Here is a 14,490-nt window from a genome sequence, read left to right on the forward strand (position 1 = left end):
CTCTCACCCCACTCTTTAAATTTCACTGTAATTCGGTTTACCCTTAATTTCACAAGATTAAAAGAAAACTTTTATTTGGTAATGGTAGCATTATAAAGGAAACACCATTTAAAAATGAATCTAAAAATTGGGATTACCTTAATTTATCAAAAACACAGTAACTATGAGAACAGATAAAGAGAAGCATAAGAAGATAAGTCAAATGACTGAAGCATAGCGGAACAATGCACACATTTTATTCAGGGAAGAATTGAAGTTCAGTTTTTTTACAGCAAAAGGAAGGTTTCTGTAGAAGCTGGAGACAGAGCTAACAATATAGGATGAGTACATGTGGACATCCTGACTATTGGACTCCATTAATCATAGGTTTTACCATTCTCGCTGAAATTAGTGCAATCATCTTCTAATTGGATATCCTTACTCCGGTTTCTATGTCTACTAAGCTATTTTAAGTCATTCTCCAGACTCAGCTAGTAAAATACTTTCTTTGGGAAGCTTTGCTGGCTTTTAAAATAGTTAAGATCTCAGTGTTAAATTGTACTTATACGTTGAGGAACCGCTCATTTACAGCTTTGATCACTGTTGTAATTGAACAGTTATTTGGTTAACCTTGCTAGTGGTAAGTTCAGAGAAACAGGAACCACATTTTTAAACATTGTTTTTAAATTTTCTCATAGAGAAGCATACGAATGAATGCATTCTCCTTGAACAAAATATGTAATAGAACATCTGTTCATGATGCATTTCCTAAGAGCAGAGCCAAATGAATATTGCTTGAGAGCCGACTGCTACTGACAAGATGTTTGACAATGTACTACTGAGGCATGACTAATAAAATATATGAGAGTTAGGTTGAGGGAAAAACAAAGCTGTTATCTGTAATCACTAATGTGACAAGAATAAATAATAGAAATTGGTGAAATAAATTGCATAGAAATGACTCATGATGAGTTTCCTGGGAAACTGAATATATTAGTTCCTAGAAGTCAAAACCACATGCTGGCTGGTAAAAAGATGACTGGAAATTCCTGGAAATAGAGCAGCTTGGGTAGCAAGAGCTTGGGACCTGAACCCCTGAATTCAAAATGTACAGTGCCACTGAGTGTAACAGATGGCCAGGGAATGCATCAGGGAAGCTGGAAGTCAGGTAGGGACAGGACCTTTGAAAGATCTGATGGGAACTTGGTAGAGAGGGGGGCTGTCTTTGTAGCAAACTGGAGACCAGGATGACTGACGCTAAGTGAGTGGCTTGAGGGAGAACTTCTTCTTGATCCTGGTAAATTCAGAATGTTTCAAAAGTCTTTGGGGTATGGACTGGATGTTCCTGAGCAGCTTTTGCATGGAATTGGTTTCTTGAGGCATAATGACAAATCTTTTATACTTTGAAGCTTGTATCTTTAAATCATAATATTATATCATTATAATCTTAAAGATCAGCACCAGTTGTGATATTACAAATTTATGGTTTCCAACACTGTAATTACTAGCTGGGTATGAGCACTTTATTATATTGCTGTGTAATTACTACTGAATCTATCCCTAGTTTGTTTTTAAAAGGAAGTTTGCTTTTTAATTAAAGTATTTCCAGGGGCCAGAGAACCACTGTCACATCTGAAATACACAGATAATTTTTAATCATCAGAAATAGACCCAACTTAGCCAAAAAGTATTCCTCCACATTAATGCAATTTTGTCTACATTCGGGATCTGTAAGATAACTATGGTGCACAAGTAGGAATTTGCATGCGAGGATAACTTGAATTATGACATTTTCAAAAATCATGAAATTTATAAACAAAATAAGATTGAGTTCTCAGGAGAACACCCAACATTGCCATTTCAAATTTTGTCAGGAAAAGCCAAAGGATTTTCTATATTTTCTCTCATTGCTTCAATCCCTTTAGATTTCCCAGTAACACTCTAGAAACTATGATTATTTTCCAAGGAATCTGGTGGTTGGTGATGATGATGGTGGTGATAATGGGGAGGAAGAGAAGAAGGAAGAAGGCAACTGGAGGAGAGAGAAGATGAGATCACATGACACAATTGAAACTGTATCAAAATGAAACTTGAAAACCAGGGATTATATCTTTACTTTACCACTAATTCGTAGCATGACCTAGAAACTAGTTCTTCTAGGTCTCAAGTTCCACATCTATACAATAAATAAGCTTAACTTGGTGATTTATGTATTCACTTATGTCTGTCATATTTAATGCATTTAGGACAAAAGTGGGACATTTTAATTTCCTGAAAGGAATAGCAACTTTGGCAAGTCTATTATTCCCATGAGCCTCTATTTTATCATGTACTAAAAGGACCTTACAATATAATACATAAATTCCTAACAGGTCTGCTTGAGGGTATAATGAAATGATGCATAGGAAATTGCTTTAAAGATTTCTTGGCTCTACACAAAGATATCAGTTTGTTTTTATGTTTGGCTCATTTACAACAAGCTACATTGTTAGCAACTTACTTTCTGAAATAGTATATTTATAAAAGCTTAGAAGGTAATCATAATAAAAAATGAGAGTATCCAATTTCATGGTGAGATTCAACTGAAACAGACATATGGAAACCTCTAGAAGCTCATTTTCAGCTACACTGAGTTCAAGCCTTGGGAAGGCACCAAAATGAAACCCATATCTTCTGAACCTAAACTCTCCCCACCTAGGTTCAGTGATAACCTCCTTACACACACTCAGAGAAATGAATCAGATTGGGAACTGGTTGTTGGAATGTAAAATTCAGACTCTACTGCCAACTGACATGGGGGTGAATTCAATTCTCATTATTACAAGCTCACAGGCATTCTTTTCTCAATTTTACAAACGTATACTAGTTCTCTATTTCCTTTTTTTGTTTCATGTGGACCAAACCATACAAACAAATCCTTGCTTTCTATATCCCTAGTATATATGCTAACTTCTTAATTTCCTCCTTCTGCTGGCACAGAAACATGGCCAATTGTTCACTGAATGAATTCAACTCTCCTCTGCTCCTGAGATTTACAGTAAGAAATAGTTGCACCTTGAAACTATGAACTTCCCAGAAATACCATTTTAAGAAAGTTAAAACTCTAAATATATTAGTTAAGATCTTGAACACACTTAGGCTTTCAAAGCTCATTCACAGTGGAATACTCAGCTTACATTTTAATTCCACAAATAAACAACAAAACAAAATTTAAAAATAGATAAGAAACCACTGCATTATTTTTAGATTAAGGAGTTTATGTTTAAACTGTATGAATTTCATTTTGAAGAGAAAAATCTATTGGAATAAATTCTATCACAAATGTTGGCTTTAGACTTTAAATTTGGGTGACTTTTCAGTTTAGTGCTAGCAATATATCTCTTTAAGTGAAAACTTAGTAGATATGATAGAAATGAATTATACATTTTTAACTTAAAAAACCACATAGAATTGTAAATTAATTAATACCATTAATAATTATCCAAACATAAAAACAAAACAGAGTAGAAATTGGGGAATAATTTGAAATGTGTGATAACAATGATACAACCTAGTAAAATTTGAGTGACTGTCTTAGTCTTTTTTTATTCGTCCTATTTTGCAAACAATTATTCAAAATAGTCTTCACTGAAAACTTAAGAATAACAACGTGATGAGTAAGGAGTAGAACTACTCTTAGACAAATGTGAAAAGTTAATAAATTTGTTTTCGAAGAGTACAGAATCTTCTTTCATATTCTCTGTACCTGTCTAAGAGCCTTGTAACCTCATTCTCTTCCAGTGTATTTTCATCTTTAATTCTACATTTCTATAATGGTAAATAATGATGGGTGTTAGTTGAAGGAGACTTCCCACGCACTCAGATCCTGGTCAACCCAGTCCCAACCCTGTATTGGTTAGGCCTATATGGTGTAGGCCTCCTGGGATAGTTTTTTTGTGTGTTTTTTTTTCGGAAATAAACCCAACTGAATCATTTGTCAATGTTATACAACTGGGCAATTTCAAAATATGTGTACTCTTTACTGTGGACGTATTGACTTGGGATATTTTTATTTGTGGATCTGCATTCCTGAAATATGGATCCAATTGTTTCCCATCTAAGGAGTGTTAGCCATAGATTATGGTGCTTTTTCAACTGCACCCACTTCTAGAAATTGATAACCAAGTCAGCTAACATCAAATTAATTAATTTATATTTAATTTTTGAGGATATATATTTTCTGAATTTCTTTTTCATTTTTGAAGAATATTTTAAACTGATATGGAATTCTAGGTTGCCTTATTTTATTTTCAGCCTTTTAAAGATACCTTTCCACTTTCTTCTGGCCTTAAGAAAATTAGCTGCATTTCTTATTATTATTTCCCCATATGTATTATCTGTTTCCTTTGGCTACTTTTAAGATTTTCTTTTTGTCGTTTTTTACCAATTAACTATGAGATGCCTAAATCTGGATTTCTTTTTGTTTATTCCAAATCAAATTAAATGTTCTAAGTTTCTTGGATTTGTGAGTTAGAGAGGTTTGTTTTGTTTTGTTAAATGTGCAAATTTTTTTACCACAGTTTCTTCATTTTGTCTTTTGCCCAACTTTTTAATGTTTTTTTTCTGGGACATTTGTTATATAGTTTTTAGATTGTTTGATGTTTTTCAGCAAGTTTCCAACTCTTTACTCTGTCTTTTTTTTTTTTTAATTTCTCTGTGTAGCTTAAATTGGATATTTTTTAAAAATCCATCCTCAAGTTCACATATTTTTACTTTTGTTTTATAAAACATTCTCTTAGTACTATTTTTATTTAAAATTTTTAACTTTCTGTTTGATGATGTTCACTAAGTATTTTTTATTATTTCCATATCTCTTAAAATTCCCCAGATATTTATCAATTATATACATCTTTTTCTTAAATTATTCACATATTGATCATAGCCATTTTAAAGTCTGTTCCAACTAATTATAATATTTGTTCCAAATGTGAATTTGCTTCTATTGATAGCTTTTCTTTGATTGGGGGAATATTTACATGTACTCTAAAATTTTTTGTAAGATTTTATTACATTATAGACATTGTATAAAAGAACAGTAAATTGCAGAGTATAAATATTTATGTTTATATACATATATGATTGTATTTACATACACATATGATTATATGATTAATACACATATACACACACAAATATACATACGCAAAATTTAGATTTATTGGTTTCCAGAGACTGTAAGTCCTTCCTTCTGCATTTTAGAAAGGTAAAAGGCTTATCAATAAGATTACTCAAAGAACTGAGTTAAGCAGGAACTTTCCCCAATTTTTATCAGCCCTATTGCACCTCCAGTTTCCCTACACGCCAATCAGACATGCTCCCATTCTGTGATCTGAGCTCATTATTATATTCTAGATTGCAGCTGGGAGGGAGGTTGGTTCACAGTTTCAACTGTTTTATTTTGCCTTTGAATTCATTTGAGTTTTATTAATTTCAGTTGTTGTATTTTATAGTTTTAGCATTTTCATGTCCATTTTTATATATTCTAGCACTCTGTCAAAATTCTTAAACTTGTCTTTAATTTTTAAAGAATAATAGCCACATTTATTTTTCTGTATATTTCTAATATGTCCATTATTTGGATCGCCTGTAGGATAGTTTGCACATTGTGTTATCTTTTTTTTAAGTAGCAAGAGAGTTTATTAGAGAAGATAGTATACTCCAAAGAATTAGGAGCAGGCCGAGCACAAAGAAAAGCAGCTCAAGGCCCAAAGGGCTCAAGGTGGCATTATTATTAGGAGAGAAAGTACCCTCCAAAGAGTTTGGAGCGGGCCCTGGGCAAAAGGGAGGCTCAAAAGGGCTCAAAGGGCTCAAGACTCAAGATGGCATTACTAGGAGAAAAGTACACTCCAAAGGGTTTGTACACTCAGCAAAGGCAAGGCTCAAGGGGTCACCTTGTGGTATCTGTTGGTTTGGGTCTTTTTTTTCCCAGTAACATTGGTAATTTTTAATCAGTTACCATAGGTAATTTGAGGCTCTGAATAGGTCTATTTGGAGAAGAAATTACTCTGGATATACTAAGGTGGGGTAAGATTACTAACACTCTCCCATCTTCAATATTGATATAATTCAAAGATTGGCTTCAGTTCCTATGAAACATAGCCTATGTTTGCCTACTCTTAAAATTCTAGTAGAGGCTTTAAACCTAGAACATATCAAAAGCCTACAATGTTTACTTGTATTTACAGCTCTTCATCAGTTCCTGGAATCTGATTCCGTTCATTCACACCATGAGCTCATTAACATTTTTTGGAATCAGTGGATAACTCCAAGAAGAAAATAGTCCAAATACCAACATTTCATTGACTTAAAGCCTCTCCTAAGTTTGATCTTTCAGTTCTTAACATGGTAGTGCTCTAATGTTTGTGCACAGATTATTTATCTAGTTTTACCTGGGTTCTTATTGATAGGAGTGATTCAAACCACCTAGTCTAATGCTGTCAAAGGTAATATTTGTAAATATTTTGCTAAATTTCTGTATATGAGAATGATTGGAAAAATATTTGTTTTATGATATATGCAAAATTATTTAGAATGGACAAAAAAATCTGGAGTGAAGATTTTTAGCCATTGAAATATCTAGCGCTATTTACCAAATAAATCTTCCACTCATTGTAAATTAACTGCCCAAACGTTCCCTAAATATACTAGGTAACTTTATGCCTCTTAGCCTTGTTCATTCCGTTTTACCTTCCCAAACTACTTCCATGCTATCCTATACTACCTCTGTTTTTGCTTTTTGTAGTAGGCTCCATCTTTCAAGAAATTACAAACATCAATTTTTCTTTAAGACTGGGGGATCTTTGGCCAGACCTTGACTCACCTTTAGCTTCCATTGCCTCATGTTTAAAAGAAATGTTGCACATAAAATTTATCTTCCTCTGAGCAGTGTTTAAGATTCTAAAGAAATAATGACTTGAAAATCTCTTTGAACATTGATTTAGTTCAACACAAAGGTAATGCTTTTTTTATTATTAGATTTGTCTCCTGATCAAATGGTCTGACAGAGCAGTGTATCATTTTCTGGAATGTGTGGCCTATAAAAGATTAACAGGTTACTATAAAAAAATAAAAATAAAGGATCTTTGTATTTTGCTGACATAAATCCTGTGGTTTTTAACTATATGTATAGTTTGAGCCATTGGAGAGTATAGAGATTAAAATGCACACACCCTGAAGCAAAATCTTTACACCAAGAATGATTGGTTTCCTCCTTATATACTGTAAATAAATGAATTCTATGGAAATGTACTCACAAAGATTCAGGGATTTGGTTACTTTATCAACCAACCTGGGATGAACTTAATGAAGTTATTCAAGCTTTATATTTAGTATTTTCTGAAAATATACAGACACAAGCTAGATTTACATTTAATTTATATTTCATGTACAAAACCAGCAGTTTTTCTAAATTTTAGTCTTTCTGTCTACATTCCATATGTATCCACCAACTTTTGAGATTTTCTCCTCTTGTGAAGAGAGATACAAGAACTCACATGATTTAGAGGATTAGGCTTTCTAAGCTCTTTATTTGTTTATTTATACAAAGTTTATATTAAAATGCAAATAAAATCTAAAGACCAAAAATTTTATTTCAAATCCCCCAACCTCTAGAAATCCAAAGCTTGCTTTGTAAAGCAAATTAATCTTTTACATATATAAAGCCAATGAATAGTGAAATTCTTAATGAAGAAATAAGTAACAAATAATAATAAACACCATATATGGGTGCCAGAATAAATATGCTTATTTACTTAAGAAAATTAGATTTTGTTACTTCTTGAAAGACACGAAGTCTGACAATTAAATTTGCGAACTTATTGCAATGAGGTTGATATCAGATTCATTGTGAATTTGTACCAACTGGACAAATAGTTAACCAAGTTTACAATTTGGAAGTGCTGAAAATACTGCATGAAAAGTTAGATGTCCTGAACTTTTTGCCAACAATTCATGGCTCTTGCATCACAACAATGCACCAGCTCACACTGTAGTGAACACCCTCCCTACTCACCTGATCTTGCCCCCAATGACTTCTTTCTTTATCCAAAGATAAAGGAAATACTGAAAGGAAGACATTTTGATGACACTCAGGACATCAAGGATAATACGACGACAGCTTTGATGGCCATTCCAGAAAAAGAGTTCCAAAATTCCTTTGAAGGGTGGACTAGGCACTGGCATCGGTGTATTGCTTCCTAAGAGGAATATTTGAAACGTGACTGTAGTGATATTCAGCAATGAAGTGTGTGCCAATTTTTCTAGGATGAGTTCGCGAACTTAAAAAACTTCATATGTAATAAATGGATGATTTCCATCACCAATGCAACTGTAATTTGAAGTTTAAGTTTGTTACTTAAACTTAAATTCTGCAAGAACCAATCTGTAACCTAGGCTGAGTGGAGATAGAGTGGGTGAACAATTTGTCTATGGAGACCATGAAGAAAATTGTTAGAATAAAATAATTGACATTCTACAAAAATATTCAACATATTAATAACATTCACCAAGTTAATCTGTAAAAGTGAGATCCACAGATTGGCGGGTAGCTGCAGATTCCGAAAACCAAAATATGTTGGACGGTAGAATCCAAATCCATACTACAAGTTATGGGAACCACAGACTCCATAACCCAGGGGTAAGAAGCCACTGGAACCACAGATCAGGGAGTAGCAGTTTCTGGATCCATAGCCCAGGGTGCAACCTCTGTGGAACCCAGAGTCCAGAGACATAGTATAAGTCGACTGACAGGGACTGAAGAGTATGGCAGTCCTTGGGCAGTAGTAGGACATTTGGCAGGGTCTGGACACCACACAGGACGTCTGGCAGCTGGTGGGCCCACAGTATGTCTCCTGACAGCCACTGTAGAGAGAGGAGCCCAGCTGGCAGGAGCTGGGGGAGCAGCAGTCAGTGCTGTAGACCAGGTTGCTTGGGTAGGAAGAGCCACAGCAGGAGCCTGGGTAGTGCAGGTCGCCCCCAAGGAAGCAGGAGGAGAAGTTTGCAGAGCATCAGTTGTAGGACATGTTGAGGGAGATGTGAATTCAGCAGTGCTACAGAGAGAAGATTCTGAGTTTGAATGTCACTCCTGGGCTGTGGCGATTATATACTTTTGGCAATAGATGTTGAAAGCTACAAGGGCATCGTTTTCACATTTGTATTCTCTCATTTGCTTGTTATTACTCAATTATTATTTCTGTAATTGCAGCTACATAATTTCTTACATATTGTATTTATGGGTGCTATAATAATAAAACACAAAGCCAATAAACTACTCTTGTGTCAGAAATGCTATGATGGTTTACCTTAATGACCATCCCATCATGGCCAGGAATGTCCTTCCTCTAGGTACTTACTGGTATATGCTGCATGTATATCTGATTCTGGCTATGCTGGAGTGTGCATTCCTTCTAAGGGTGGAGATTGAAATTACATCACTTTCTTTTATTTTTTATTTGGTTAGATGCATAGCTTTGGCCTTGCAGAAATGTTTTCTAAAGAATTGGACCTACTTGTGACTATTTATTCCTATTCTCAAAAATTTTTTCCAAGTATTAAATATTAATGTAGAGTATTTTATTCAATAGAGAAAGCTCAGCAATGTTACAAATTGAATGGAGGAAGACTAGGAACAGAGGGAAACCTGGACAAACATTTGGAAACAAGACACAAGAACTAACTACGTTCACCTAAATGTTATTCTTGTTCATGACATTTCCAATGTTTCTGTCAAGTTCACAGTTACATTCCTTTCTCTGCGTAGATAAAACCCATGTTCTTTGAAGGAATCAACTTATATCCTGATTCTGAGACTTTCATTCATAAATCTCTAAAACTACAAAACATTGATGCCTAATAACTATAATTTAAATGAGAAAAATATCTATAGTCCAAAAATTTAGATCAAATCCACAATTTTCTAGGCTTCCAAAATTTATTCCCAGATGCATGTTGAGTTTCTATTAATGGGTCAGTAATGTATAAACAATAAAAAAATATTTTAATGCCAGAAATAAATTGTATTGGATTATAATCATTTAACTCTTTATCCATTTTGGGCAGAAAATAAATTAGCATGAACTCCATCGGTCATGTTAATTTTATAGTTATTTTTCAGTGAAATCATTAAAGTTAGAGGATTTAGGAATCAGTTTGGTAGCCTGTACTTGATAGAAAGGGATTGGTTAAGGAGCTGCTGATTAAAGACTAAGAAGATAGTTGCCACTGAAAATAATGAGTGTGATGGAAATCCTTGTAGACATTTTGATAACTTTGTTTAAAATGCACTGGAACTCAACAAGTTGATCAGCAGAAGCCAGATAACTAGGTAGTATGGTAACAAGATGTATAGAGTCTCCTAGAAACAAAATAGATTGCTGGGCAGAAACTGGATCCATAGCTCAGGAAACAGAAGCCAAGGACTTCATAACCCAGGGGTTTGAAGACATGGGATCCACAACCCAGCGAGGAGAAACATCCGGAATCACAGGCCAGGGAGCAGTAGCTGCTGACCGCAGAACTCAGAGACTCACTGACAGGGAATGCAGAGCGTGGAGGTCCTTGGGCGGCAGCAGGATGTCTGGCAGGGTCTGGACACCACACAGGACGTCTGGCAGCTGGTGGGCTCACAGTACGTCTCCTGACAGCCACTGTAGAGAGAGGAGCCCAGCTGGCAGGTGCTGGGGGAGCAGCGGTCAGTGCTGTAGACCAGGTTGCTGGGGTAGGAAGAGCCACAGCAGGAGCCTGGGTAGCGTAGGTAGCTTCCAAGGGAGCGGGAGGAGAAGTTCCCAGAGCAGCAGTTGTAGGACATGTTGATATGAGATTTGAGTTCAGATAAGTCACAATGAGAAGATTCTGAGCTTCATGGTTATCTTGTGGACTGAGTAATTTATGTACTATTATTAATTGCTATGGCTGTTCTGTGTGTGTGTGTGTGTGTATATATATATATATATATATATATATATATATATATATATATATATATGGGTATATATGTATATATACATATATGTAATTTATTAATCTTCTTTGTAATTGCACTTGACTAGCTGCCTACCTACTGTATTTATGGGTGTTATAATTTATTATTATAGCACAAAGCCTATGATTATTACTATTATGGAATTTTTGTCAATAATCTTCATCTTGTTGTGGCCAGAGAAGCCCCTTATTTTCTCCCTGGCCATGATTCCATATGTATGTATTCCTGCTTTGCTCTGGGATTCTTTCTGTCACTTTTCTACTATGTCAAGTGATCAGTGGCACAGCTTTGTTTTTTGTAATGATGCTTCTAATGATTGATTCCACTTGTCACCACTGATTCACATTCTCCAAATTTATTTTCCATCTATCACATATTATTACACAGTGCTTTTCACGTCCAATGGAGGGAAGAAAAATAACACAGAATGAGAAATGGCTAGAAACAGAAAGGAGCCCGGCAAACATTTAAAGACAAAGTGACTCAGGAAAACTGAATTGAGATGGAGTCACAAGGAGAGGTTGGTTAGAGCTACCTGAAGAGGGGCTGGGAGTAATGTTGATAAGGTGGGAAACTGAGAAGGGAAGTGAAGAGATGGGGATTTCAGGTAACTCTTCTACTTTCTTTTAGCCTATGGACCATTTAATCTAAATGCTATTTAAATGTACTGTGTGAAGGAAATATAGTTTAGGTATTTTCAGATATTTTCATTCACATTATACAAATTTTGAAAGAACCTGGTATCTGTATCCTCAGCCTTTCCACTTCTCAGACTATCAATGTGTTTGCGTATTTTCAAAGTCAGTTCCTTTCCTGCAACTTCCTTTAAACATGTAAAATATCCTTCTTTTATCATCCTCTTTCATTTTATTTTTCCTTTGACTAACACAATAACTGAGTGTTAATTTCCACTGGATTCATTATGTCAGATAATTTTGCACCGAAATAAATACTAATGAAAATTCTTCAGGCTGAAGGAAACCAGTCATAGAAGGAAACATTCAATTTCAAGGAAGAATAGAGAGAATATTTGCTAGCTGGATTCTCTAGGAAGCAGGCACTGAGATAGGGCTAGAAGAACAAAAAGTTTGCAAAAGAGTAGCACGGGTGAAAGAAGTAAAAAAGAAGTCATTCTGTCACCTTGTTCAGCTATTGACCAGGAGCTGCCATGAAAAAACTTGACCTTGGCTTCAAAGGTGAGGCCGGTCCTAAGAAAGTCAACAGAGGAGGGCTGTCAGCTAACGTCCCTTGACACAACTGGACAGTGATTCTTTTTTGAAGTGATGTCAGTGAGTCCCAGTACATATCTGGACCTGTCACAGTCCACCACTTGCGCCTTGAGGGTCAGCTTGTCAGTGGAGTAATTCTCTATAACTGGTTTGCCTCTCTTTCTAAGGGGAAATGTAAAAGGGAAAGGAAGTATAAAAATGTAAAAGTGGGATGAAACAGTCCCTGTCGCTGCATTTAATCTTGGAGCTACAATTGGTGCTCATTATTTTCCTCCTTCAATCTCCATTATAAAATCTGCCTGGTGGCTTTTTTCATGATGTCACCCAAGCCCTTATTTGTGAGAAGTATGAACCTTATTAACCATACCTTTTTTTTGATAGAGTCAGAGCATTTGACAAATCATGTCCACATTTGCGCAGGAAATCCCAAAATTCATCCAAATGAATCAGCTGAGTTCCACACATATTCTCCCTACCCTCACTGTGTAACAGTAACCCTAGCACCTTCTACTAATCAGGGTCATCTACTCTCGATAGAAGCTAACTCTTTTTCATGTCGCTTGTCCCTGGAAACAAGGAGCCCAAAGTGCTTAGGCAGCAGCTATAGCTGCAGTTCAGTGAGATCCTTGGTATGTCCCTTAGCGAGTCTGTCTTTGGGAATGGGGCAACTCTCCTTGACAATTTTAGTTGTAGAGAGGAAGCACACCGTACTGGATGGTCATTAAGAGTGACGATAAGTGGAGATTGGCAGCCCAGTCTTTTGAAGGAGTTGCCTCCAGTCTGATCCTTCAGCTTTGCTATCAGGAGGCCGACATAATGCACTATCAAGCAGAGGGCTGCAGGGTGCTGTGTTTTTGGTAAAACCTGTGGATCCCACTTCAAGTTATCTCTACTGTAATGAACCCACTTCACACTGTCTCTCTTGTGAAGTGGATTTCCTGAGTGAATGTTACATTGTGAGGAATTCCGTGCTGGTGGATCAAGCTTTTGATTGGCTCCTGAATAGTGGTGCTGCTGAGTGAAGCATGCAAAGCAGACTCATACTCTGACTAGGTGTCTGTGTGTTTGATGATGAACCACTGATCCTTCCAGGGCAGAGGGGGCCATGTTCAATTTGCAACCAAGTAGCCAGATGGTCTCCTTGCCATACTGGGTGTTTCGCATTAGCCTCTGTTGCTGACAGATTGGGCATTCACAGGTGGCTTTGAAAAATTGTATCAGCCTTGTAAGTAGGAGCTCATGCTGTGGGGCCCATGAGTAGCCTCTGTGGTCACTTTGTCCACTTGGTCATCTTGCCAGCACGTGGACACTGCTGACAAAGACGGGCTAACATCAACTGACAGAGCCATTTTGTCTACCTGAGTGTTTCTTTCCTCTTACTTTATGACTTGGAGGGTTCAACAGGACCCAGCTCACGATGGACAGCTGCAAATACACGGTCACTTGTTCCATGGTCAAGTTTTGTATCTTTGCCAGGCACACATAGCATCAAAGGAAATGATTTTCCAAAGATATTTTAAATCTTCGCTACAAGACCTTGCGCTACGACTTTATTTACCTCCATTGTGATCTCGCACTAGGGCTTGCCATAAAGTCCACACTGTGCTTTGTGTGTGTGTGTGTGTGTGTGTGTGTGTGTGTGCTTCAGATACCACCAACACCAGATAGTCAGCTACATTTATATTTAACATGAATATATATTTATATGAAATAAGTAAATATAACAATGCGTTATTTTATGTATTATATTTCACAAAAGCTTTACTTTATAAAATATAATATTTAAGAATGTTTAAACAGGTAGAAAATAGAGTGAAAGTAACCAAGCAGAAAGCTATTTTAACAGTATAAATAAGAAGTACCTTAAGATTATCCTAAGTATCATCTATTTTGTGAATAAAATGCAATATGCTATGATTAATGTGATTCCCAAACTCAAGACATCTAAACAATGAAGTGATAGATACCTATTATACGTCTCTAGCCAGAAATTTCATTGCTATGCCATACAAATTATAACTTGATTGCCAATAATTTCCTGAACACAAGTGCCTTTAAACCTCTCCACTTTGTTTATTTTATCTTCTCAAAATTCTCCTTATTCTCTCCCACACTTGTGTCTTCACTTCTTATATTAGTCCCCCTCTGTCATGAAATCTTGGATCTTGGTTTCTTGATAGGACTAGGATTGATCAGGTACCCTTGATTCACTTTGAGTCATCATTTCCTTAAGTGTAAAAGAACCGTAGTTCATAAAGTGTGTGT

The 14,490-nt window shown here is 35.9% G+C and overlaps 2 pseudogenes; both read right to left on the reverse strand.

The window, feature by feature from the left end:
- Window positions 1–8,518: 8,518 nt before the first annotated feature.
- Window positions 8,519–9,088, reverse strand: LOC109446498 (keratin-associated protein 13-1-like; annotated as a pseudogene).
- A 1,247-nt stretch (window positions 9,089–10,335) lies between these two features.
- Window positions 10,336–10,822, reverse strand: LOC141567952 (keratin-associated protein 13-3-like; annotated as a pseudogene).
- Between the last annotated feature and the right edge of the window lie 3,668 nt (window positions 10,823–14,490).

This window comes from Rhinolophus sinicus, chromosome 17, assembly GCF_057876585.1.
Source record: "Rhinolophus sinicus isolate RSI-liver-muscle chromosome 17, RSI-T2T, whole genome shotgun sequence".
Taxonomy (NCBI): Eukaryota; Metazoa; Chordata; class Mammalia; order Chiroptera; family Rhinolophidae; genus Rhinolophus; species Rhinolophus sinicus.